Raw genomic sequence first — 25,214 nt, 5'->3', positions numbered from 1 at the left:
TTGGGGCATCCTGCAAGGGACGCTCCTGTCTGTGTTCCAAGATTAGATTTCACTGGTCCACTGTGTACCCCCCGGTTGTATCCTGCTTGTGGTCTGGGGAGCAGTGGACTATTTACATTGTTTGTGGGTTTGTGTGTATGTTTCCTCTGTCCGGCTGGGGGGCGGGGTCATGCTGCATGTTACATGACTCTTGCTTGGGCCCTCACTTCCACTGGCATAGCCTGTGAACATATGTCATTCTTGTCTGCTGTTTCCTATCATAGCTATATATCTGTGTATATCTACGCACACACACACACACACACACACACACACACACACACACACACACACACACACACACACACACACACACACACACACACACACACACACACACACACACACACACACACACACACACACATATATATATATATATATATATATATATATATATAAATAAATAACATACCATGTGGATGTATGGGACGTATGGCCTTAAGCATGCTTATCTATTGCTTTGATGGCTTAGTGTTTAATTACTGTGACTATAGTGTACAGGGTTCTGGGTTTGAGCCTTGCATAGGCAGTTTATTTTGTTGCTGGGCAGAACATGTGCCCTTGGATCCAGAGTGATTAAGGCACTTTAAAGTGGTTGTAAGCGGGTTTGCGTGGGTTTGTGTGACGGTAAGCACTGCTAACCCCCGGTTACAGTTTCTTACACTCAGTTAGCTTCTACTTTGCTTAATCTGTGTGGGCAATGCTTACCCCCGCGCAAACGCACTTGGACACACTTACTGCTGCTTATTTGTGCTTAGACCTGCTTACTTGTGCCTTATTCATTATGACACTAACACATCACATGTGCATTTCATGCGGTACTCCAGTTCCCATTTAAATGTTATTATGTAGGTTATATGGCAAAACAATGTAAAATTATGTTCGTATACAGATTTCCCATGGAAAATGATTTGTGCTGCAGTGGGACTCGAACCGGGAATGTCTTCTCGTTAGGTGGATGCTCTAACCACTACACTATTGCCGTGCTGCTTCATTTGCATATAAATTCCTTGTTATCCTCTTCAGCCTTTTCAGCTGCTTTCACCGTAGCTAAGCGATGGGCAAACCCATGCACCTACGGTTAGCTGTACTCGGGGTTTAAAAAAATAAATATAAGGGTTTCTTCATTTTATTTCAATGTACTGTTGCTGTTGAACACATGGGGACTGTTAGTGGAGATATGCGGACACCTATGAGTGGTTTCGCTCATTTATTTACACTTTCTTCTGTTCTTCTTTGCAGGGGCGTGTTTATTCTGAGAGCTCTGCTCTCAGACACACCCTCTGCACTCATCCACGCTCAATGTAGGATTTGGAGCTCTGGCGGCGCACCTTCATTATTATGCATGGCAGTCTGCCATCCTCCTCTTCAACTGCCACTTACATGCAGGACTAGTTTAGTCCTGCACAGCAGATTAGTGACTCTGGGGGTTCACCTTAAAGCTTACACAATAGCAAACTCATCTACATTAATATTTGCCCTCTGTCTAGTGCAGGTAAATAGATATTAACGGTTGTTTTTATGATCTTAATTTATATATATATAATTTTCACATTTTTCTAAATATCTCAACAATCAAGTAACACAGACTGAACTCTTTAGACTCATATGAAAGCTCTCAGCTAGATTATTAAAATGTTGCCGACAGTATGTGTGTAACTTGAGTGGTTGCTGAGATATTGTAAGTTGTTTACAAAATATTACACATGACAAATGTAACAGCTACTGTGTTTACTGTGACTTATAAAATTTGGTTTAAGACCTAGAACCTAAAGAATACTATCACTATAACATAGTTTGTGCTGAAGAGTTTGCCAGTCATATTACTGTCATAATCCTTAGGGTTACAGATATATGAACATTTGTTTGAAAGGTGAGGACATAATTTGATTCTGTGAAAAGGCTTAGACTCCACCCATTGGAAGGTTGGTTGGTTGGTTTATTTATTTATTAAATAATTTATTTATTTATTTGCATTTGTTTAGTGGGTTAGTCTGGGTAGCCGCAGTGGTCCAGCGGTTAGCATTGTTGCCTTACAGCAAGAGGTTCTCTGGTTTGATCTTTGGCTGGGGTGCCATCTGTGCAGAGTCTGCATGTCCTCCTTGTGGTCATGTGGGTTTCATCTCAAAGACATGCTGTAGGTGGATTGGACACTCTAAATTGGCCCTAGGTGTGCGTATGTGTGTGTTGGCCTTCTGTGGAAGGTTGGGTGCTGGGCTGGGAACTTGACATGGTAAAACTCCACTGCCAATCATGAATGGACAGGTGATCCACTGTGGTGATCCCTAACTGGGAAAAGCTAAAAAAAGAAGAAGTTTAGCAGGATAGTCCACTGGGCCAAGGTGAGCCCATTTTCAGGGCAGGCCTGGGGAGAAAAGCTCCATACATGTTTTATAAAGCAAACATTACTTTTGTGCAGCATAGTACAAATTCAATACAGCACCATACAGTGGAGAACTAATACACAGTACTTTCTGAACAACATGCAGTAGTTCAATACAACCCCAGTCATTGGTGGGCTAAATCATAGCTATTAACAATAGAACTCGAACAAGATGAATATATATAATATGCAGTAGATCCAGTTGGTGATAGGAAGAGCATGGAGTGAAATCTACGTAAGATGAAATATAGTGCTACCTAGGTAGAAGGTTTGAAGAGTAAGGCCAATTGCCAGAATAGGCAATAGGCTGTAGTTGAAGGTTAAACCATAAGAGAAGTTTAGAAATTCAGAAACACAGTCTGCTGATAAGAGCAGATAAAGATATAACTTTAATTTAGTGTGAGTAAATGTAGAAGAATAGTCCATCAGAGTAGTTAAATACAAGTCTCAGGCTATAAGGGCAAGATAGGGAAGAGTTAGGGAAAGAAGGAGGCACACGGAGAGGGGGTTCAGGTTATAGGAACTGCAGCCTTGGTACAGTTGCATTGCCATACTGAGGAATGTTGTTATTTCAGGAATTTCTTAAAGAGGGGGGCACTGCTGATAGCCCTTACTAAAGGTGGGAGAGAATTCCAAAGTTTGGCTACTGTGAAGGAGTAGCACATTTGTCCTGCTGCATGGGTTGGTTTCACTACATTTAGGAGTAGTTGGTTAGTGGATCAGAGAGGTGTGTTTGGTTGATATTGTGTGAGTAGAGAAGACAAGGAAGGACAGTTAGATGGTTTGTAAATAAATTTGTGTGCAGTGGTTAATTGGATAAGTGACAGATAATGTGGTAGTTCCAACCAATTTAGCAGGTGTAGAGATTGAGCAGTGGTGAAAAGAATAATTTGTATTTGTTACAAATTTAGCAATTTTATTTTAGTGTGAGGCTAGTTTGGATTTTAGAGAGGCCTGGATATTGGTCAGGAGAGGTGCACCGTAAAAAAGAGTTGGTAGTAGGAAGGAAGAGGTGAGAAATAGTTTTGTGGAATGGTTGAGGAAGTGTTGGTGTTTATACAGGATGTTTAGTTTTTGGTGTGTTTTTTAAATATTGGTCTGAATGTGCAGATTGAATGTTAGGTTTTCATCTATGGTGATACCTAACAGTTTGGTACATGGTACAACCTCAATTATATTGCTGTTCTTGGCTTGGATGGTGAAATTTTCCTTGATTAGTGGAATGGAGTTTTTGGCTAAAAAAGAATGTTTAGTTTTGTTGGGGTTTAGGGCCAGATGGTTATTGAACATCCATATCTCTGTAGTAGGGCTTCTTGTGTGAGTTTGTGCAGCTCAGATAGAGAGTTGGCAGCACAGATGATTGTAGAATCATCTGCATATTGGATGACAGTACTATGAGTAAGAGAGGTGTGAAAGTTATTGATAAAGATGCTGAACAAAACGGGCTCTTGTATGGATCCTTGTGGAACACTTGTTGTTATGTCACAAAAGGAGATAATGAATTTTGCCATTTGGTTGATTGCTGCCTGTTTGTGAGGTACTTTGAGAACCAGTCTAGGGATGGAGGTGAAATGCCTATGTCAGCCAGTATAGTGAGAAAGGGAGCATGGGAGACTATATCAAAGGCCTTGGAGAGGTCTAAAAAGAGAGAGGATATGAATTTTCCATCATCTTTGACCTGGTTAACTGTGCCAGAGAAGGATATGAGAGCTGTAGTAGTGCTGGCTGAGATCCATACTGGGTGGGAGAAAGGATTTGGTTGTGAAGCACATAGTGAAGAAGATGAGTGTAGATCCATTTTCTAGAATCCTAGAAATGGATCAGAGGATAACAATGGGTCTGAAGTTGGAGATGTCTGTATTAGTGCCTTTTTTATGGAGAGGCAGAATATATGCCTTTTTCCAAATAGTGGGAAGGTAGGATTCCAGAATACATTTGTTAATTTGTTAACTCTCCCACTCATTTTTTTTCCTACTCCTTTTTAAATATTGTTAAACTAAGATGAATTTATTTACTATTTCTTTTTCTTTTTTTTTTTTAATATTAATATTAAATTTTTTTTTAAGTTTTGTTTGTTTTTTACTATGTTTTTTTAAACTGGAGCTTTTCTCCCCGGGCCTCCACTGAAAATGGACATGTATCCAGTTGGACTAGCCCGGTCAACAAATGTAAAATAAAAATAAAAATTAATAAGTAGGCTGATGGGATAGGCTATAGAACGGCAGAGATTTGTATGAACTCGGAAGATAGGCGTTGGTGCAAGGTTTGAGTTTTTGAAGCAGATTTTTTATTGTGTTGGTGGAAATAGGTGAGAGAGAGAATTTGATGGAAGGGGGAGTAGGGGTATGTTGGGTGGATGGGTTGGATGGAAAGATGGAAGTTAGATTAGCTATGGTATTGATGAAATAGGAGTTAAAGAGAGAAGTTATAAAGTAGTTTGCTCAGAATTTATTGAAGGTAAAAAATGTTTCTAATGGCTAAAATAACTACTTAAAGTTTTCCTTTTCTGAAAAGAAAATGAACATCTTTGACCTAATAATCTATCATCTGTCAAAAGGATGTCCCAATGCTGTAGTACCAAATCTAAAAATCTATGAGTATTTCTGCAATAGGTAGTAGTAAATCTGATTTTGTTATCTGAGCAAAGGTCATCACTTCTATATATAAGAAGCTCACTTCTTGGAAGTGATTGTACCTCCCTACTGGTCTGCCTAACTTTAGCCAATGGGTAACCACATTCAACAAAATGATTTATTAAATCTTTGTCAAAATGTATATAATTGTCAGTATTTGGGCAGATTCTATATATTCTCATAAACTGTGACTTGGGTATATTGGCCGTGATATGTTTAGGATGACAGCTGGAGACGTGAAGTAACATATTTGAATGGTGGGGTTTTCTATATAATATACTGGACAAAGTCCCATCAGATAATTTAGATACAGCAACATCTAAAAAGGAAATAGATGAAATATCCTGATTTACTGTAAATCTAATACCCCACTTATTTTCATTCAAATATTGGACGAAGTCCTCTAAATATACAGCGTCTGATTTCCACACCATCCAGCAGTCATCCAAAAATCTACGCCAGATGTCAATTTCGCCAAGAAAAAATATTATGATGTATATCATATATAATTATCTGTTCTAAATACCCCATAAAGAGGTCAGCATAAATGGATGCAAAAGATGCACCCATAGCTGTACCTCTCATCTGCAAAAAACATTTAGCATTGAAGAAAAGTACATTTTTAGATAACACATGCTCAACCAAGCATAACAAAAATGTGTTGAAACCAGGACTATAAAAGGACATCCTATCTAACCAATATTCTAAAGCACATAAGCCAGCCCAAAGGGGAATACTAGTATGCAAGGATGTGGCATCCAGTCTACATAGTAACCAATTTGACTCTAACTGGGCATGAGAAATGATACTCAGAAATTCGGTAGTGTTCTTTATCCTGGCCCTCACCCCCGATAGCAATGGCTTTAAATAGATAGTAAGATAAGCAGACAAAGGTTCAGTGAGGGAACCCTTACCAGAGACTATAGCTCTACCCGGGGGGCTTCTGCATGTCCTTGTGAATTTTAGGAAGGAGGTAAAATATTGAGAAGATGGATTTTTAACCTTCAGATGAAACATAGTATGTTTATCAATAATTCCTTCACTAATAGCACACTCCTAAAATACATCAGTTTCCTTTTTGAAATCAAATGCGGGATCATGGGGCATCATCATCATCATCTTCTTTCGGCTGTTCCCGTTAGGGGTCGCCACAGTGGATCACCTGTTTCCATTTCTTCCTGTCCTCTGCATCTTGCTCTGTCACACCAACCACCTGCATGTCCTCTCTCACCACATCCATAAACCTTATCTTGGGCCTTCCTCTTTTCCTGTTGCCTGGTAGCTTCATCCTTGGCATCTTTTTCCCAATATACTCAGTATCCCTCCACAGCACATGTCCAAACCCACGTAACCTTGCCTCTCTGGTTTTGTCTCCAAACTTTCCAACCTGGACTGACCCTCTAATATACTTATTCCTAATCCTGTCCACCTTTGTCACACCCAGTGCAAATCTTAACATCTTTAACTCTGCTACATCCAGCTCAAACTCCTGCCTTTTTGTCAATGCCACTGTCTCCAACCCATATAACATATCTGGTCTCACTACCCTCTTGTAGACCTTCCCTTTCACTCTTACAGGTACTCGTGTGTCACAAATCACTCCTGATACTCTTCTCCACCCACTCCATCCTGCCTGTACTCTCTTCTTCACATCTCTTCCACACTCACCGTTACTCTGAACTAATGACCCCAAGTATTTAAACTCATCCACCTTCACCACCTCTACTCCTTGCATCCTCACCATTCGTCTATCCTCCCTCTCATTCACACACATATATTCTGTCTTAGTCCTGCTGACCTTCATTCCTCTTCTCTCTAGAGCATATCTCCATCTCTCCAGGGTCTCCTCCACCTGTTCCCTACTCTCACTACAGATCACAATGTCATCTGCAAACATCATAGTCCATGGGGACTCCTGTCTGATCTCATCTGTCAACCTGTCCATCACCATTGCAAATAAGAAGGGGCTCAGAGCTGATCCTTGATGTAACCCACCTCCACCTTAAACGCATCCGTCACTCCCACCGCAGACCTCACTGCTGTCACACTACCCTCGTACATATCCTGTACCACTCTAACATACTTCTCTGACACTCCTGACTTCCTCATACAATACCACAACTCCTCTCTAGGCACCCTATCATATGCTTTCTCTAAGTCTACAAAAACACAATGCAACTCCTTCTGACATTCTCTGTATTTCTCCATCAACACTCTCAGAGCAAACATTGCATCTGTAGTGCTCTTTCCCGGCATGAAACCATACTGCTGTTCACTAATCATCACGTCCCTTCTTAACCTAGCTTCCACTACTCTTTCCCATAACTTCATGCTGTGACTGATCAATTTAATCTCTCTGTAGTTACTACAGCTCTGCACATCACCCTTATTCTTAAAAATCGATACCAAAACACTTTTTCTCCATTCCTCAGGCATCCTCTCACTTTCTAAGATTTCATTAAACAATCTGGTTAAAAACTCCACTGCCATTTCACCTAAACACCTCCATGCTTCCACAGGTATGTCATCTGGGCCAACAGCCTTTCCATTCTTCATTCTCTTCATAGCTATCCTTACTTCCTCCTTGCTAATCCATTGTACTTCATGATTCACTATCCCTGCATCATCCAACCTTCTGTCCCTCTCATTCTCTTCATTCATCAACCCCTCAAAGTACTCTTTCCATCTTCTCAACACACTCTCCTCACTTGTGAGTATGTTTCCCTCATTATCCTTTATCACCTTTACCTGCTGCACATCTTTCCTAGCTCTGTCCCTCTGTCTAGCCAATCAGTACAGGTCCTTTTCTCCCTCCTTAGTTTCCAACCTTTCATACAACTCTTCATATGCCTTATCCTTAGCCTTTGCCACCTCTCTCTTTGCCATGCACCTCATCTCTTTATACTCCTGTCTACTTTCTTCATCTCTCTGACAATCCCACTTTTTCTTTGCCAGCCTCTTTGCCTGTATACTCTTCTGTACTTTCTCATTCCACCACCATGTCTCCTTGTCGTCCTTCCGCTGTCCCGATGTGATACCAAGCACCTTTCTAGCCGTCTCCCTTACTAGCTCTGCTGTAGTTACCCAGCTATTTGGTAACTCTTCACTGCCACCCAGTGCCTGTCTTAACTCTTCCCTGAACTCCACCTCACAATTACCCTTTTTCAATTTCCACTATTTGATCCTTGGTGCTGCCCTCACACTCCTCCTTCTCTTCTTGATCAGCAACGTCATCCTACAAACCACCATCCTATGCTGCCTAACTACACTTTCTCCAGTCACCACTTTACAGTCTCAAATCTCCTTCAAACTGGCCCTCCTACATAAGATATAATCCACCTGTGTGCATCTTCCTCCACTCTTGTATGTCACCCTATGCTCCTCCCTCTTGTTAAAATACGTATTCACCACAGCCATGTCCATCCTTTTAGCAAAATCCACTACCATCTGACATTCTGCATTCCTTTGTTTAACACCATACCTACCCATCACTTCCTCATCCCCTCTGTTCCCTTCACCAACATGCCCATTGAAATCTGCTCCAATCACCACTCTGTCACCCTTGGGTACAGTCATCACCACTTCATCCAATTCAATCCAAACTTTTTCTTTCTCATCCATTGCACACCCAACTTGTGGAGCATATGCACTAACAACATTCATCATTACACCATCAATTTCCAGCTTCATAAACATCACTCTATCTGACACTCTTTTCACCTCCAAAACACTCTTCACATACTGTTCCTTCAGAATAACTCCTACGCCATTTCTCCTCCCATCCACACCATGATAAAACAATTTGAACCCACCTCCGATACACCTAGCCTTACTTCCCTTCCATCTGGTCTCTTGCACACACAATATATCAACCTTCCTTCTGTCCATCATATCACCTAGCTCTCTCCCTATACCAGTCATACTGCCAACATTCAAAGTTCTGACCCTAACTACCAGAGTCCTAGCCTTTCTCCTTTCTTCCTGCCTTCGGCCATGCCTTCTGCCTCTTCTCCTCCTTCGGCCAACAGTAGCCCAATTTCCGCCAGCACCCTGTTGGCTAACAGTACTGGTGGCAGTCATTGTTAACCCGGGCCTCGACCGATCCTGTATGGAAATATTTACTGGTGATTGCATGAAATGATTTGGTGAAGTTTTACGCCGGATGCCCTTCCTGACACAACCCTCCACATTTATCCGGGCTTGGGACCGGCACAAAGAAATGCACTGGCGTGTGCATCCCCAGTGGCTACAAGTATAAAATCTACTATCTTGTAACCGATTATTTGCTTCAGTAACATACAAAGATTTATCCATTATAACTGTTGCTCCACCTTTATCAGTTCGAACAATAACAATATTTTTATTATTTTTCAACTGCGTCAAGGCATTCATTTCTTCCATAGACAAATTTAAAGGAGAAACATACTGATGACCATTTAAACCAAAGTGTAACTCCTTGAGTCTGCATTTTTGAAATACCTTCACATTCTTATTCATAGGTGGAACAAATGTTGATTTATTAATCTTGAAGCCATTATTCTCACTAACACATTCACATTCTGAAATATAATTTCAAATTAAGCAGTCTGCAAAATGCATATAAATCTTCAACAAAGACATTTTCTGGGGCAAAAAACCCTGAAATAAAATGTAGGTCTTTGCTCAGTAACAAACACTCAGATTCAGACAGAACCACTGAAGAGATGTTAATCACATTACTTGAAGACACTACCTGGGTTTCAAAAAGTTCACCATTGCCTCCAGAGAGCCATCGATTCCTATTTTTGGACCTATGCTTCCTACCCCCTCTCCTCCTTTTCCCAGAGATTAAGGGGCCAGATCAGAATTCAGTGTCAGATTGTCTTGTACCACAGTACAGGACTTTTTGGTAGCTTGTGGCGTTTGCTGCCCATCAACCTCTGTATATGAAGAAGAATCTTCCCCAAAAGTATCACTCATAGATTTTTTTCAAAATTGACTTGTTTCTTTTCCTTTTTTGCTCAGTAGGCATAAACTCTTTCTGAGCAAATCTATTATTTTTGCCTTTTTTTACCGTTTTTAATGTACTCAAAGGGCTTACCTAATCAGTAGTCCATCAAATCTTGATTAAATTTAATTATTTTTCTTTCTTTTTAACTTTGTTCAAAGATAAGCAATTCTTTTCTAAGCTTATTGAAACATCCTTTATATATAACAGAACCCTCAAAAGATTTTGCCTTCTCACACGTTTGAGCAACTTCCGGTATATATACATTTATTTTTCATTCGTAAAAGTCATGTAAAGTTCTAACAAACCTTAAAGAAGTTTTTTTTGTTGAATATCAGCCCAAGATGACAATAATATATCGCCCGTCTGACCAACTAAAGGTTTAATACAGACTCTCAGGCCCCTAGGAGTAATGCCTTTTTCTAAAATAGGCCTTAAAAAGTCTTAAATGCCACACAGAAGATCTTAAATTTTTCATATGTTTTGTAAGCTGGTCAAACAAAGAAGTACACATTTGATGAGGACTGCTTACTACCTGACTTCCCATAATATTTGTGTTACCCATCCCAAAAAAACGGATGTCTTCTTTATCCAGTGATAAGCCGTTTAAAATGGCCATTAAATCCATAGTTTAAGAAAGCTGACTGTCACCTTGGTTAATACCACACAATATTATAAACTGCATATAAATAAAAGTTTTGATCTTCACAAAACCAGCTCATTTACTACCAGCCAGATAACAGTTTATAATAAAGCCCCAGATGTTATACCATAACAAAAAGGAGCTTATAATAAGAAATATTAACACTTTATATGCAATTACAATACACCAAAATGTTGCAATGATGTATATCCCATAACACCCAACAATTTTAAAGCACATAGGAGCTATTAACCAGGTCCAGAGAAACAAATAAATATATTTCAAAGCTTCAAGAATTTCCAAAAACATTCATTTACAATAAAGATGTAAGTCCAGGTCCACAATATCCAGAATTCATTGAGCTCATAATTATATCTGGCAGAATGGTATTCACCTCTTCCATTCAATTATCACCAAAATCCGAAGAACCAATGGTATTTACCTTTTATGGCCTTCCTGATATTTGCCCAACAGTCTTGTAGAAAAATGTAGAAAGTATTTCGTAGTGCATATATTCATAAGCACCACAATCCAGGACATGAACAAATATTTCACACTGATATTCACCCTAATAAAAGGAGAAAAAAAGATCTTAAAAAGAAATTCTATGGAGCCCCTTGTCTCCGATGAACAAACATTAACTCTGGACACAATCCTTCTTTTTCATGTTATACACCACCAGAATTATTCCTTTATAACCCCACTTGTGAGTGTATAAAAAAGTACATCATTGTCTGTACGTTGAAAAAATTTATTTTTTCTACTGCCAGCTTTCAAAATAAAAAATATATATATTTTGTAGTGGCAAAAATGCCACAAACAGCCTGTCAGTTATTAGTAAAAATATGCAGTCAGAAAATATAACCCCAAACCATTCATGTTCAACCAACTTCACAGTTCATAGAAATGGCATCATTAACAAAAGGGGCCCAAACAGTCAGAAACCCCAATGAATTAACTGTACGTCAAATAATTCAAACCAGTACTTGCCCAAATGAAGGTAAAACCTCCCAGACCACAACATTATCTTGCTTCTGTCCGTTCTGAAAACGACTGCCTTTCCAAAGCAACTCTTAAGAAATAAATCTTTCCACTATGAACTGCACAAGCATAACAAATGAAAATTTCAAATACACCATAACACAACTGCAGCAATTCCTTCAATATTCCAAATCTCCTTAATGGATATTCATAAAATGAAAACCTGGTTGACCATGCTTGACTGCTTCCATCATCAACTAAGTCTATGAAACCCAAGTTGGATCCAAAGGTAGATGCTCCAGCAAACGCCACCAGCAGACTGCAACAAAGGAAATCCCCAAACCAAGACCTCTGCAAGGATGGCAGGTGCTCATGATCAAAAAGCAAAATGTAAAAAGACAAATAGCCAGCACTCAACTGGAGCAAACATCTTTTAATGTACAAAACAGACTGGTTTTGGCCCACTGGCTTTTTCAATGTAAAACACCATCAGTACATACCCCACCTTATATATCCAAACATAATTGAAAACAAGTATTTCAAATGTTCATTAAGACCAGGTGAAAACAGTCCCCCCAATTTCACAATCCAAGATTTTTCTTTTCTGTTAATACATTATGCCAACCATTTTTCATTGATCTGTGTCCCAACACTCTATCAATAACAATACATTTAAAGGTAGCTGTCTTATGCATGATGGTATGTTTATATAAAGCATTAGCTGAATATTTATTTCTAAAGCTACTTAATATTCTGAAATCTGTAACTTTAATGGTCTGGAACTCTGACCAACATAAAAAGCTGTGCAAGAGCAGACTGCCAAATAAACAGCCCAATCACTGTCACAATTACCAATTACCAATGTTGAATGTGTTAGTGAGAATAGTGGCTTCAAGTTTAATAAATCAACATTCGTTCCACTTATGAATACAAATGTGGAGGTATTTCAAAAATGCATACTCAAGGAGTTGCACTTTGGTTTAAATGGTCAACAATATGTTTCTCCTTTAAATTTGTCTATGAAAGAAATGAATGCCTTGACACAGTTGAAAAATAATAAAAATATTGTTATTGTTCGAGCTGATAAAGGTGGAGCAACAGTTATAATGGATAAATCTTTGTATGTTACTGAAGCAAATAATCAGTTACAAGATAGTAGATTTTATACTTGTATGCCCCATGATCCCACATTTGATTTCAAAAAAGAAATTGATGTATTTTTGGAGTCTGCTGTTAGTGAGGGAATTATTGATAAAAGTACTATGTTTCATCTGAAGGTTAAAAATCCATCTTCTCAATATTTTTACCTCCTTCCTAAAATTCACAAGGACATGCAGAAGCCCCCCAGGTAGACCTATAGTCTCTGGTAAGGGCTCCCTCACTGAACCTCTGTCTGATTATCTTATTATTTATTTAAAGCCATTGTTATCGGGGGTGAGGGCCAGGATAAAGAACACTACCAAATTTCTGAATATCATTTCTCATGCCCAATTAGAGTCAAATTGGTTACTATGTACATTGGACGCTACGTCCTTGTATACTAGTATTCCCCATTGGGCTGGCTTATGTGCTTTAGAATATTGGTTAGATAGGATGTCTTTTTATAGTCCTGGTTTCAACACATTTTTGTTATGCTTGGCTGAGCATGTGTTATCTAAAAATGTATTTTTCTTCAATGTTAAATGTTTTTTGCAGTTGAGAGGTACAGCTATGGGTGCATCTTTTGCACCCATTTATGCTAACCTGTTTATAGGGTATTTCGAACAGATAATTATATATGATATACATCATAATATTTTTCTTGGAGAAATTGACATCTGGCATAGATTTTTGGATAGAAATCGGACACTGTATATTTATAGGAATTCGTCCAATATTTGAATGAAAATAAGTGGGGTATTAGATTTACAGTAAATTATGATATTTCATCTATTTCCTTTTTAGATGTTGCTGTATATAAATTATCTGATGGGACTTTGTCTGGTACATTATATAGAAAACCCCACCATTCAAATATGTTACTTCACGCCTCCAGCTGTCATTCTAAACATATCACAGCCAATATACCTAAGTCACAGTTTATGAGAATACATAGAATCTGCTCAAATACTGAAGATTATATACATGTTGACAAAGATTGAATAAATCATTTTGTTGAACGTGGTTACCCATTGGCTACAGTTAGGCAGACCAGTAGGGAGGTACAATCACTTCCAAGAAGTGAGCTTCTTATATATAGAAGTGATGGCCTTTGCTCAGATAACAAAATCAGATTTACTACTACCTATGGCAGAAATACTCATAGATTTTTAGATTTGGTACAACAACATTGGGACATCCTTTTGACAGATGATAGATTATGTGAATTATTAGGTCAAACATGTTCATTTTCTTTTTGGAAAGGAAAAACTTTAAGTAGTTATTTTAGCCATTACAAACATTTTTTGCCTTCAATAAATTCTGTGCAAACTACTATAGATGGCACACAAGTGGTTGGCCATTGTTCTTTCTGTAAATTTATTTGTCCAACAAAAGAATTTTCAAGTAGAAATACATCTAAAGTGTTTTCTATAAGAATGTTTGGTAATTGTAACAGTGATTGGGCTGTTTATTTGGCAGTCTGCTCTTGCACAGCTTTTTATAGGTTCATAGATTAGTACTAGGCTAACTGCCCTTGTGAGTCATTTTAAGCCTAGCCAATTATCCTTTGTGAGACTCAAACCCTGCACTTTGTATTTATAAGGCAAACACCTTAACCATTAGGCCACCCTCCCAACCTTTTTTATGTTGGTCAGACTTCCAGACCATTAAAGTTATGGATTTCAGAACATTTAAGCAGTATTAGAAATAAATATTCAGCTAATGCTTTATATAAATATACCATCATGCATAAGACAGCTAAATTTAAATTTATTGTTATTGATAGAGTGTTGGGACACAGATCAATGAAAAAATGGTTGGCATAATGTATTAACAGAAAATAAAAATCCTGGATTGTGAAATTGGGGGAGACTGTTTTCACCTGGTCTTAATGAACATTTGTAATAATTGTTTAATGGGGTTTAATTATTCCATTATGTTGGATATATAAGGTGGGGTATGTACTGATGGTGTTTTACATTGAAAAAGGCCAGTGGGCCTAAACCAGTCTGTTTTTGTACATTAAAAGATGTTTGCTCCAGTTGAGTGCTGGCTATTTGTCTTTTTACATTTTGCTTTTTGAGCCTGAGCACCTGCTATCCTTGCAGAGATCTTGGTTTGGTTGTTTATATTTTGTCTGGTTGGATTCATTTTTGCTTTTTTGCCAGTGTTTCCATGCTTTGTCCATAGTGGTCATGAGCTGTTTAGTGCATTTAGTGAGTCAGGTGGTGTGATTAGTTTTTACCCTCTTTAGAATAAGTGGAGATTGGTTGTTTAGGACCTTAGGAAATGTAAAGTTAAAGAACTCAATAGCCTCATCTTGGAGTAGGAATTTCAATGCATTCCAACTGATGCATTGAAGAGTGTTCTTATATGTGATAGGGCAGAAATTGAATAGGTCTCTAATTTGTTTGTAGCTATGTCTGCTAAGTTTTGGGGTAATTTTTTTGAAGTTGAAGGCAGGTAGGTGATCATTTATGCTACTGGGGAGTGTTCCTGTAGATGCAATCTTATTTGGGTCAGGGACCAAAATCCATTCCAAGATAGCCACTGTTACTGTTTCTGTTTGGTCTAGTTATGTCATTAATTAGTTGGGTGAATGTATATAGACTGATATTGGTGGCGGGATGTTGTTGAGAGTTGTCTAGCCAATTAATATTGGCATCTCCTAAGATGCTAGTTTCATTTTCTATATTGTTTGATGCCCATGCAAGTATTTCCTCTAATACAGGAATGTTATTGCCAGGAGAAATGTATAATACAATAATACGGATGCTTTTGCAATTGCTCAATCTAAGGAAAGAGACTAATATTTCATCTGAGGAGAATTGTGGGATACATTTATAGGATATATCAGAGAGACTCCTCCACCTTTTTTATGGGGTCTGTCAGATCTAAGGCAATGAATTCTGTATCTTTAATATAGGGATTTTGCCATGTCTCAGTGGCACCTATGATGTTGAGTTTGTTATGAGCTATCCAGGAATGAAATTCAGGTATTTTGTTCTTTATACTTTGAAGTGAAAACTTCCTAAGCTCCATTGGAGTGAATGAGTTAATGACATGACATAGGGCATATGCTTTGGAGTCCCCTACAGGTTTAACAGAGTAAAAAAAATCCAATATTTCCAGGTTCTCTTGTTCTGTCATGCTTCACAAATGTAATTAATGCTTTTTAATCCCACATTTATTCATCAATTCCTGAATTGCTGGTTTTCTTTCTGTTGCTCTCCATCTTACAAATCTAGTCTATGGTTCATTTCCAACATGCTCCTGGTTCTTCTAGCCAACTCTTGTGATTTATTTCATCTCTTAAGCATTTTCCTTTGGAACACTGGAAAAGGTTTTACTGGCATTTTGTCTGTATGGGTTTTATTATCAGAAGAGTAAGAGGCAGAATGCCCTTCTGTTTGATAGCTCAGTCCTTGTTGGACAAATTTTTGTATTTCCTCCTTATCATGTTCTGTAACAAAAAAATTATTTTGATTCTCCAGGAAAAATATTCTGAAAATTGCTGGACACAGCAGCTTGAATCTCGCACCTGCTTCTCCACATTTCCTGATTGTTGAAATAAATTTACTCCTCTTGTGCCTGGTGTACAGTGAATAATGATTTTCAACAAACACTCTACTGTCTCTCCCTTTTTAGTCCTTTGTCCTTCTGTCACAGTTTTGTCAGAATCAACTCCTTCTGCTGTCAGGATTGTATCTTTACTGTTAAAGGTCTAGGTTGCATTCTAATAGCCACGTTTGGAGCATACACACAATGTGCCCTTTCAAGTAACAACTCCTGCTGTGGAATACCAGTCCAGTTGCTTATTTGTGCTTTCATAAAATCAATAGTCTGTTCTTTACAATTTCTCTGATACAGCATAAAATCTCAGGTTTTTCATACATGCTCTGTCCTCACCATTTTTTGAAATATCTATTGTTGAGCAGTCTCATACTCTGCTAATTTTCTTTATTGCAACTTCTTATTTTTGCAGTTTTATCACCTCATCTGAATATCTGTTTAAAGCTTCTTTCATTTTTTTCCAGCCTTTTGTTATTTCAATTGATATACTCCTTCAGTGTTTCATTTATTTTAAACATCTCTGAGCATATCTGACTTATTTTTTCCTCTAGATTACTGGAAGTCATATCTTGCACCAAAGCTGGAACTTGAACTGCTTTTTGCTGAACAGCTGCAGGATTCTTCCCAACCAATGTTTTTGCCTCACCTTTTGTGATTGATTTTCTTTCATGTTCTCTGAATTTCTTTTTTGCTGGCATCTAGGAAGTATACTTACTAGCCAGTTACTGAAATTTACCCAAAAAGACAAATTCACTGGCTCACTTTTCTGAGTTTCTGTTTTTATACTGGGAGAGCTAAAATTAAGCTGTCACTTAGTGTGCAGCCAACTTGGAAGTCCCCATGATCAGTGGATTCTGAGGAAACCAATGATGATGATGTCACCAAAGGGGAGACATCCCTTCCCAGATAGACTTGTCTGTGACTTCCTGCCATTCATTGTTATCTTGTGTGTCTGGGGTGGGTTCAACAGGCACAGAGACCATATTTACCGACTGGATTGGGGATCTGGACTGCACATTACCTCAGTCCAACACTGTTACCATGACCATGGGCAATGTCAAGGTTTGGCTGCCATCATCTTCAGAGCCTGAATTATCTCAAGCATCCAGCAGTGGTATATATGGATCTACTTAGAAGCTCAAAATTTCAAAACTTCAAACTTCTATTGTCCGAGACCATGAGATTGAAGTTTTAAAACTTTGAAAACCTAATAAAAAATAAAAACAAAACTTTTTTTTTTAGATTTTTACAGGGGGGTAAGATCTCCTGCCCTCACACACCCTCTGCTAAATAAGTGTACCAACTCTGAGATCACACTACAGTAAGGAAAATTGTAAACAGCCCATTCTGCACTGTACGGCGATCTCCATTCAAAACGTTCAAAGTTTCAAAACATCGACCTTATGGTCTCGGCCTTTTGAACTTTGAAGTTTTGAAACTTCAAGCTTATGAAGGGGATGCATATGTACATGGTAGAGGAACCTGATAAAATGTCACTTGTGAAGACATCAAAGCAAAATACCCACAATTTATATAAGACCCATCACTATTGCTTGAACCTGAGTGAATGAAGGAATGCCACAGTCCATAGTGGTAGGATTTACTAATAGCTAACTTATGTTATAATGATAGTTTCTGGGTCTGAAATCCAGATGTTCTTGTGAACAAAAGTGATACTGCATTTAATGTGTACTATACATCTTTACTGAATATGTAGACACTTGATCCTGTAAAGACATATGCACCTGAGATATTTCCAACAGAGTTTCTTAGAGGGCATTTAAGCTCAGACCCAGAATCCAGAACTCCACTGTGGCTTCTGGATGACTTAGAATACCCATGCAAAGACAGACACAGAACTCTTCCATCTCTGGCAAAGGTAGTTTGGTTGATGGGCTGCCTTTATTTCCCTCAAGTTGTATGTCATGTGGGTAGCACAAGCTTTTACAGCAGTAATCATGTCAGCGATCTGAGAAGGTGCCATCCTGACCATCTTAACCACTGGAAGAAAGAGGTCAGAAAAAGAACAATTAAGATGTTTTGGAAGTAATCTGCCTTGTTTACACATTAATATTGGCTTTCATATTTATAAATGTGCTTTTTAGGAGTATATAACTTAATGATCTCTTTTTTTTTTCTTTTGGTTCAGGAAATTATTTTGGAGAACAGCTTTTTATATCTGAAGTGAATGGGGAGGCTTCCTAGGTGCACAGGCACATATTATTTCTTTCTATTTAATAATTATAATTGCATTCATTGCTTTTATATGTATCTGATATATGTCTTAAACATGCAAGACAGTGGCCCTGTAAAGGTAACGCTGCTTAGCTTAAGGTGTACAGGTTACAAGTACTGAACTCTTTCTGGTATTATGAATATGCAATGTAGAATTATGTAGCCCAGTAATATGTTTGCCCTTTACCGTGTTATTGGTGCATACATCCTAGGTTTACATTTCTCACTGAAGATAATTATAGTCTGACAGAGGTGCACAGTATCACCTGGGTAATGCTGCTGTTTATAGGCACAGCATTAGTTCTACAGCACATCTGCATACACACATGTCTGAAAGTGCTACCTGCTTCACTGCTCTTCTGCTATCACATCCTAGCATAGGGCCAGATCTATAGTACATGGTACTGCACTAATATATAGATTTACTGCTTTAGTGGTATGTATGCATTTGATGTTATACTGTATGTCTGTCTCATGCATATTTTTATTTCTCTACATCTATGTTTGCATTTTGTACAACAGCTGCTATGGCTGTGCCACTGGTCCAGCCATGGTATCTGGTGCCCTACCAAGCAAGACCAGCCATACTTTGCTTGTACCCCACCTGGATTATGGCCTGCATCACCATTGAGTGCAGCAGAGGAAAGCCAGGAAGCTATCCTTGTAAACTCTGCTGGTGCTTCACTGGATGAAAGTGACCCTGCTCCCTTCTGTTTTACTGCTGGGAGTGATCAGCATATCACATGCAGGGAGATGATAGAGGTGGTGCTGGGGATCTGATAGACCAGTAGATTTAAGCATGCATTAGCCACCTTAAAATGGACTTCTTGCAACTAATGGAGTTGCGTCACTGCCTTTCCCTGCCATTTTCACCCATGGTGGGGCCCACTGATGAGGGAAGGAGATCAGTGTGCTATCTGACCTCCCCCTGGGTATCACAAAAGCAGTGCAATACAACAAGTCATACACACCCTAACCCCCAATCTGGGTGCTCCCTTTCCCTTGTGTGTCACTTCCCTATCCTGTTTGTTGTTCAATAATCCACATTACCAGAGTTCTCTCTTTGTGTCTCTATTTCCATTGTCCCTCCAGTCCTCAGTGCATCAGTACCTCCCTGTTAGTCTTTGTCTCTGTTATGTTTGTGTGCGTGCACTTGATTGTGACCCTCATCCTATTACTGTGCGTTTACCTTCCATTACATCCTTCCCTAGCTTCCCATCTTAAAAAAAAAATGAGCACATGTGCCACAAAAAAATAAATATCCTTCCTCTCTCCATCCCTATCCCCACTCCCTTTATTACATTCCCTGCATCCCTTGTGTATGCTCCTCTGCTTGCTTTCCCTTTTTCCTACTGTGTTATATACCCGTTTCCATCCCCCTTTTCTTGGTCAAAAATAGATTTAACTATTACATTCAGCCCTTTAATTTGGCTTGCTTGTTTTCCTGTATTGTTGTGAATTAGCACAGCTGCACGTGTTGTGGCATGTACATTTTCTATCTTCATTTATTTTCTTCTTTACACTTCTAGTCAGAACTGCATGATTTCCTCCTTCACTACAGATCTTATGATGTTTGTGAGTGTTTGTTTTTTTTTAATTGGCAGCAAACTGGGCTGTGAATTTCCACTTGCTTAAGTGATAATCAACCTTGGGCTGAATTGTACTATGAACATTACCTGTGGTAGGCATACTTTGACTGCACAACACATGTTTCTGAATCACAGGCTGTGAAATTACTAATAAATGTGTAACTAAATAGTGTACCTCCTCTGATAGCAATGAAGTGGTAGGGATTCCCTACTGCAGCTAAATCACAGAAGCTCATACTCATCCTTGCAAACAGGGATTCATTGAGCTACATTATTCACAGCACAATCGAGGTTTTTGAAGTAGTAATTAAAGGCTTGTACATCAAAAATCAAAACTGTGATTCATCCTTCCACAATATAACTTACTCAGAATAATTAACACTGTAACAGCCGTTTGCTATGTACAGACCTGAGATCTGTTATAGAGGTCAAGGCTGGCACAGTGTGCAGACTGCCAATACAGCTCAGTGAGAATACTCACATCAGGCCACTAAAGATGAACATCACATAACTTCCCTTTGTTGTGCTATCATGCTGCCTAGTACCAGCTGTTATCGAGTGTGCTCAGATGCTAATGCTAGTGCCATCTGGACACTACTACACTGTCCATAAGTATTCTGTTGCGGCCCTTATTTGTTTGTGTTGCTCACAGTAAGTATACTAATTACATTTGTATCTACCACTAACAGTCAGTGAGTTGCATGGACCTAACAAGGGAGGATCTGACACACTGAGAGAGGAGGAATGACACTGGAGTTTTAGATACAAGCCAAACAAAGAGAAGACCATGGTGATGGGGAGGACTGGACAACAAACAAGGGGGGACAATGACACAAAAGTGAGAAAAATATTGTGATTAGGGGATTGGGTAGGTATGATAACCAGTACCACCCTTTCCATGTCATACCCAGTAGGAGTCTACATACCATCTTGTGCTCCCTCACCACTGGGTTTTGGCTCAGACAGACCTGTTAGTAGTGGGCAGAGATGCAACTCCACAAGCCACAAGAGTTTTTCCAGGTGTCCAATGCAGTTATCAACATGCCAGTCCAGCAGCTCCTGCTCACCACCTCATCAAATCGCCTCTGGGTGACACACCAATTACCCATGGTAGAATCACTGGCTGGAAAAACAGCACACCTGGCTATTGAAGCCCCCACCAGGGGCAGCAGAGGGGGATCTAGCATCTTTTGCTGATGAAGCTAATGGGAAGGATGCGTCAGCAGACACAGGTTTACCAGGAGGTGTGCCCATGGTGGCCTGTGGTGAAGCCATAGGTATTACTGTGGCAGCCGTTGCACAGAACTGCAAAATAAAAGGTGGGAAACAGCATAACAAATAAAATAAACATTTTAAAATAAAGGATAGTTACAAAGTGGGAGGTGAGAGAAATTTGTCTATCCATTCATTCACAACCCCTTTTTTCCCATTTTTTGCACACAGAGGTGACATAAATGCAGACATTAAATGAAATGTATTATTATTATTAGCAGATGAACATGATAATAACTGCCTCTATAGCTACCCAGTAACATTATTATGAAGAAATCTAGGTGAGGTACACAGGAGAGGACTGGTGACCCAGGGATATATGCTTACATGTGCGTCCCATGCATACTTAGCAGATGATATAATGGAGGGTATACTAGCTTTACCGTGTATGATTGCCCAGTGCAGTCTGTGAACTACACTTAGGAATTACTACTGTAATGTGACTATATGGGATTATATACCCCATTGCCTTGTACCATGCAACATATAAGATACCATGGACATAGTAGCAAAGCCACAAACCCAGCTAGTGACATTATATATATTACTTGACTATAAACTTTCATACAGTGACTAAAAATGCTACCCAGTCAACAACAATAAAATGGAAAGATTCCTTATAGGAAACCTGTATAATAATGTAGTTGGTGCTGTGAGGTTAACACACTCAAAACTACTTCTGGAGAAGGGATAAATGCATGTCTACAATGTCATCATCATCATCATCGACCCCTTTTTCCAACTTTCTATATGGGGTTAAGGTGTCATGTCAACTGTTGCCATCTCTTTCTATTCAATGACACTCTCCTATCTTCTTCAACACTCATGCCTAAGTGTCACATGTCTACTGTCATACAATCCCCCCAACTCTTTGCTGGATGCCCTCATTTTCTCTTGCTGTCTTCCTTTCTGTCCTAAATCTTCTTCACAACATTGTCTTCTGATTTTCTGCACATGTGCCCAAACCACTGTAATGTGTTATCTTTGACCTTTTATGCCACTGGAGCAACTTTGGCGTCTGCTCTTATGTCCTAAGTTCTTCATCTGTCCCACAGTGTGTATCCTACCACCATCTCACACACTTCGTCTCTATCACCTCTGGCTTCCTCAACTGCTCTGCCTTTATTTCCCATGTTTCTGTACCATACAGCAATACAGGTCACAACACTGTTTTGTACACCTTACTTTTCAGCTTCTTTGGCATTATTCTGCCATGCATTACCCTTGTCACTCTGTGCCAGTTGCCTGTAGTCCCCCTGATTCTAGCTTTGACTTCCTCATTCAGACTTCCCTTCTCCTTAACCACACCTCCCAGATACTTGAAGCTGGTAACTTGCTCCACTATTTTCCCTTCTGTCCTAGTTATAAGCTTCTTCTAATTTCTCACATTTGCTACCATTACAACCATCCTATCTGTACTCATCTTCATCCCACGTGCCTTCAGTTTTACATTACATTCCTCTATACTTTGCTGAAGTTCTTGCTCAGAGTCTGCTTGTAATGCCATATTGTCAACATTCAGCAACTTTGTCGATCTGTCTGCTTTGCCTGTTTGCTAATGTAGTCCATCATCAATAGGAACAGCAGCACTAGGCTCAGAGCTGAACACTGATGCACATCCACTCCCACTGGGAACCCTCTGTGAGACCAAACACTGTTCATACTTGAGTCACTTGGTCCTTGTACATAGCTTGCACTAATTCTACAAATGTTCTGGAACTTCCAACTACTGCAGGACTCCCTGAATCAGCTTTCATGGGACCTTGTCATATGCTTTCTCCAAGTCTAGAAATGCCCAGTTGAACTCTATCCTCATCTCTAGCTACTTCTACTATCTGTCTTACTGCAAACATCAGGTCAGTTTTGCTGCATCCTGATCAGGCTATGAACTGCTCATCTACCATCTTACTTTCTCTTACGCTGTGTAACCATTTATCAATCACTCTCCTTAGAACTTTCATGGAGTGTGACAGAAACTGATACCTCTTTACAAGCCACAGTTGTAAAAGTGCCATTTGTTCTTGAACACTGGTACTAGTATGCTTATTCTCCAGTCATTCATGATAAACCTTTCTCTCCAAACTGCTTTGAGTATCGTCAGGTGCCATTTCTCCCCTATCCCACTGCCCTTTCCTTACTAGGAGAAAGTCTACCTGAGTTATATGTTGGCCACTCTTTTACGTGATCTTTTGACTCTCTGTCTTGCTGAACCATGTGCTGGTCACAATCAAACCATTTGCCAGACAGAAGTCTAGAATGTCGTCTCATTCTTTATTTCTGTCTGAGTATGTGATAACATATAAATATACTTACCCTTGTCTGGTGTGATACTGCCAGTCATACATCTACTTTATAATGAGCAACCCCATAGGAGTCTTCAAGCAGATTGTTACAGTTATCTCTATGCAGGAAAAAAGGAAGATCTCGCTCTCCTTAGAGTACCATGCCACACAAAGCAGTGCCGGTGGAGGCCATAGCCATTCTGTAAGTCTCAGAACAGGGGAATAATGGCCGGCAACTTGTCGTAATGCCTGTTTCATGTTCCATGAATTGCTGCACAGCTTAGGGGAATGTAGCAGTGTAGGGTCTATATTGCAACATCGAATGCTAAAAACAGCGAACAATGTTACATTGACACATTTACAGCGAAAGCTGAAAACGTCGAATCCACAGAACATCGATTTCTTTCCTAGGGAAAGAAATCGCTGTTCCAACCCCCACAAAAAAAAACATTACACACTTCCGAACACATACACATATACCCAATCCTAATAATGCCCCCCCAAAAACCAGTAAACAACTAAATACACATATGCACATAACCCAACCATACATTTAATGAAAAAAAAAACAGTAAACATTTTAAACCATATGCACTTACCTTAACTCACACCCTAACCCTAAGGTCAGTAACTCTTGCACATTTACATAAACAGCTCCAAACACATACACACTTACCTTAACCCTAATTCTACCCCCCCAAAACAAAAGTAAACAGCTGAAAACACATACACACGTAACTCAACCATACATCTAACACAAAATATAAAACAGTAAACACTTTCATACATATGCACTTACCTTAACCCGCACCCTAACACTAAGGTCAGTAACTGTTGCACAATCACGCTCGGCAGTTATACCAGACAAGAGACCACACTACACTTCAGAACACGGCAAAACAACAAAGCGGTCAAGCGACTTCTTTCCCAGGGAAAGAATTTGCTGAACAGCCGCTTCGCTGTTTTGCCTGTTCGCTCTACATGTGTCAATGAAAACACATTCGACATAATGCGTTTTCATTTTTCTCATAGGAATCCGCGGTGTAGAATGCGGCAAGGTGTGAAATAGACCATGATATTTTTACAGTGTAAAAAAATGGGAGTGGAAGGTGTACTATATGGCTGATCCTGTTGTGGTTTGTACCATGTTGTTTAACTTTAACATTGGCGGTGTTCTGTAGCACCTCTACATGCAGCATGGCTTACAGCATGACACGCAGTAAGCCTCCTTTTAACCTGAAGCCACCGAAATAACTAAATAAATAAATGCTCTGTGCAGGTGCTTGGACAGGTGTAAAATGCCATGTAAGCATGCACACAAGACTCTGCTTCCAGCTTTGACATGTAGAATGAGAGATTCAAACACATTTATGAGCTGAGCCCTCATTTCCTTACATATCACACCAAGAGGCCCAAATATACATGATATGAGCCTAGGCAGATGCATAGAGCTT

The sequence above is a fragment of the Protopterus annectens genome, chromosome 13.part0 (genome assembly GCF_019279795.1).
Source record: "Protopterus annectens isolate FY-2018-M chromosome 13.part0, PAN1.0, whole genome shotgun sequence".
Classification (NCBI taxonomy): Eukaryota; Metazoa; Chordata; order Ceratodontiformes; family Protopteridae; genus Protopterus; species Protopterus annectens.
This window is presented reverse-complemented; position numbering follows the sequence as displayed.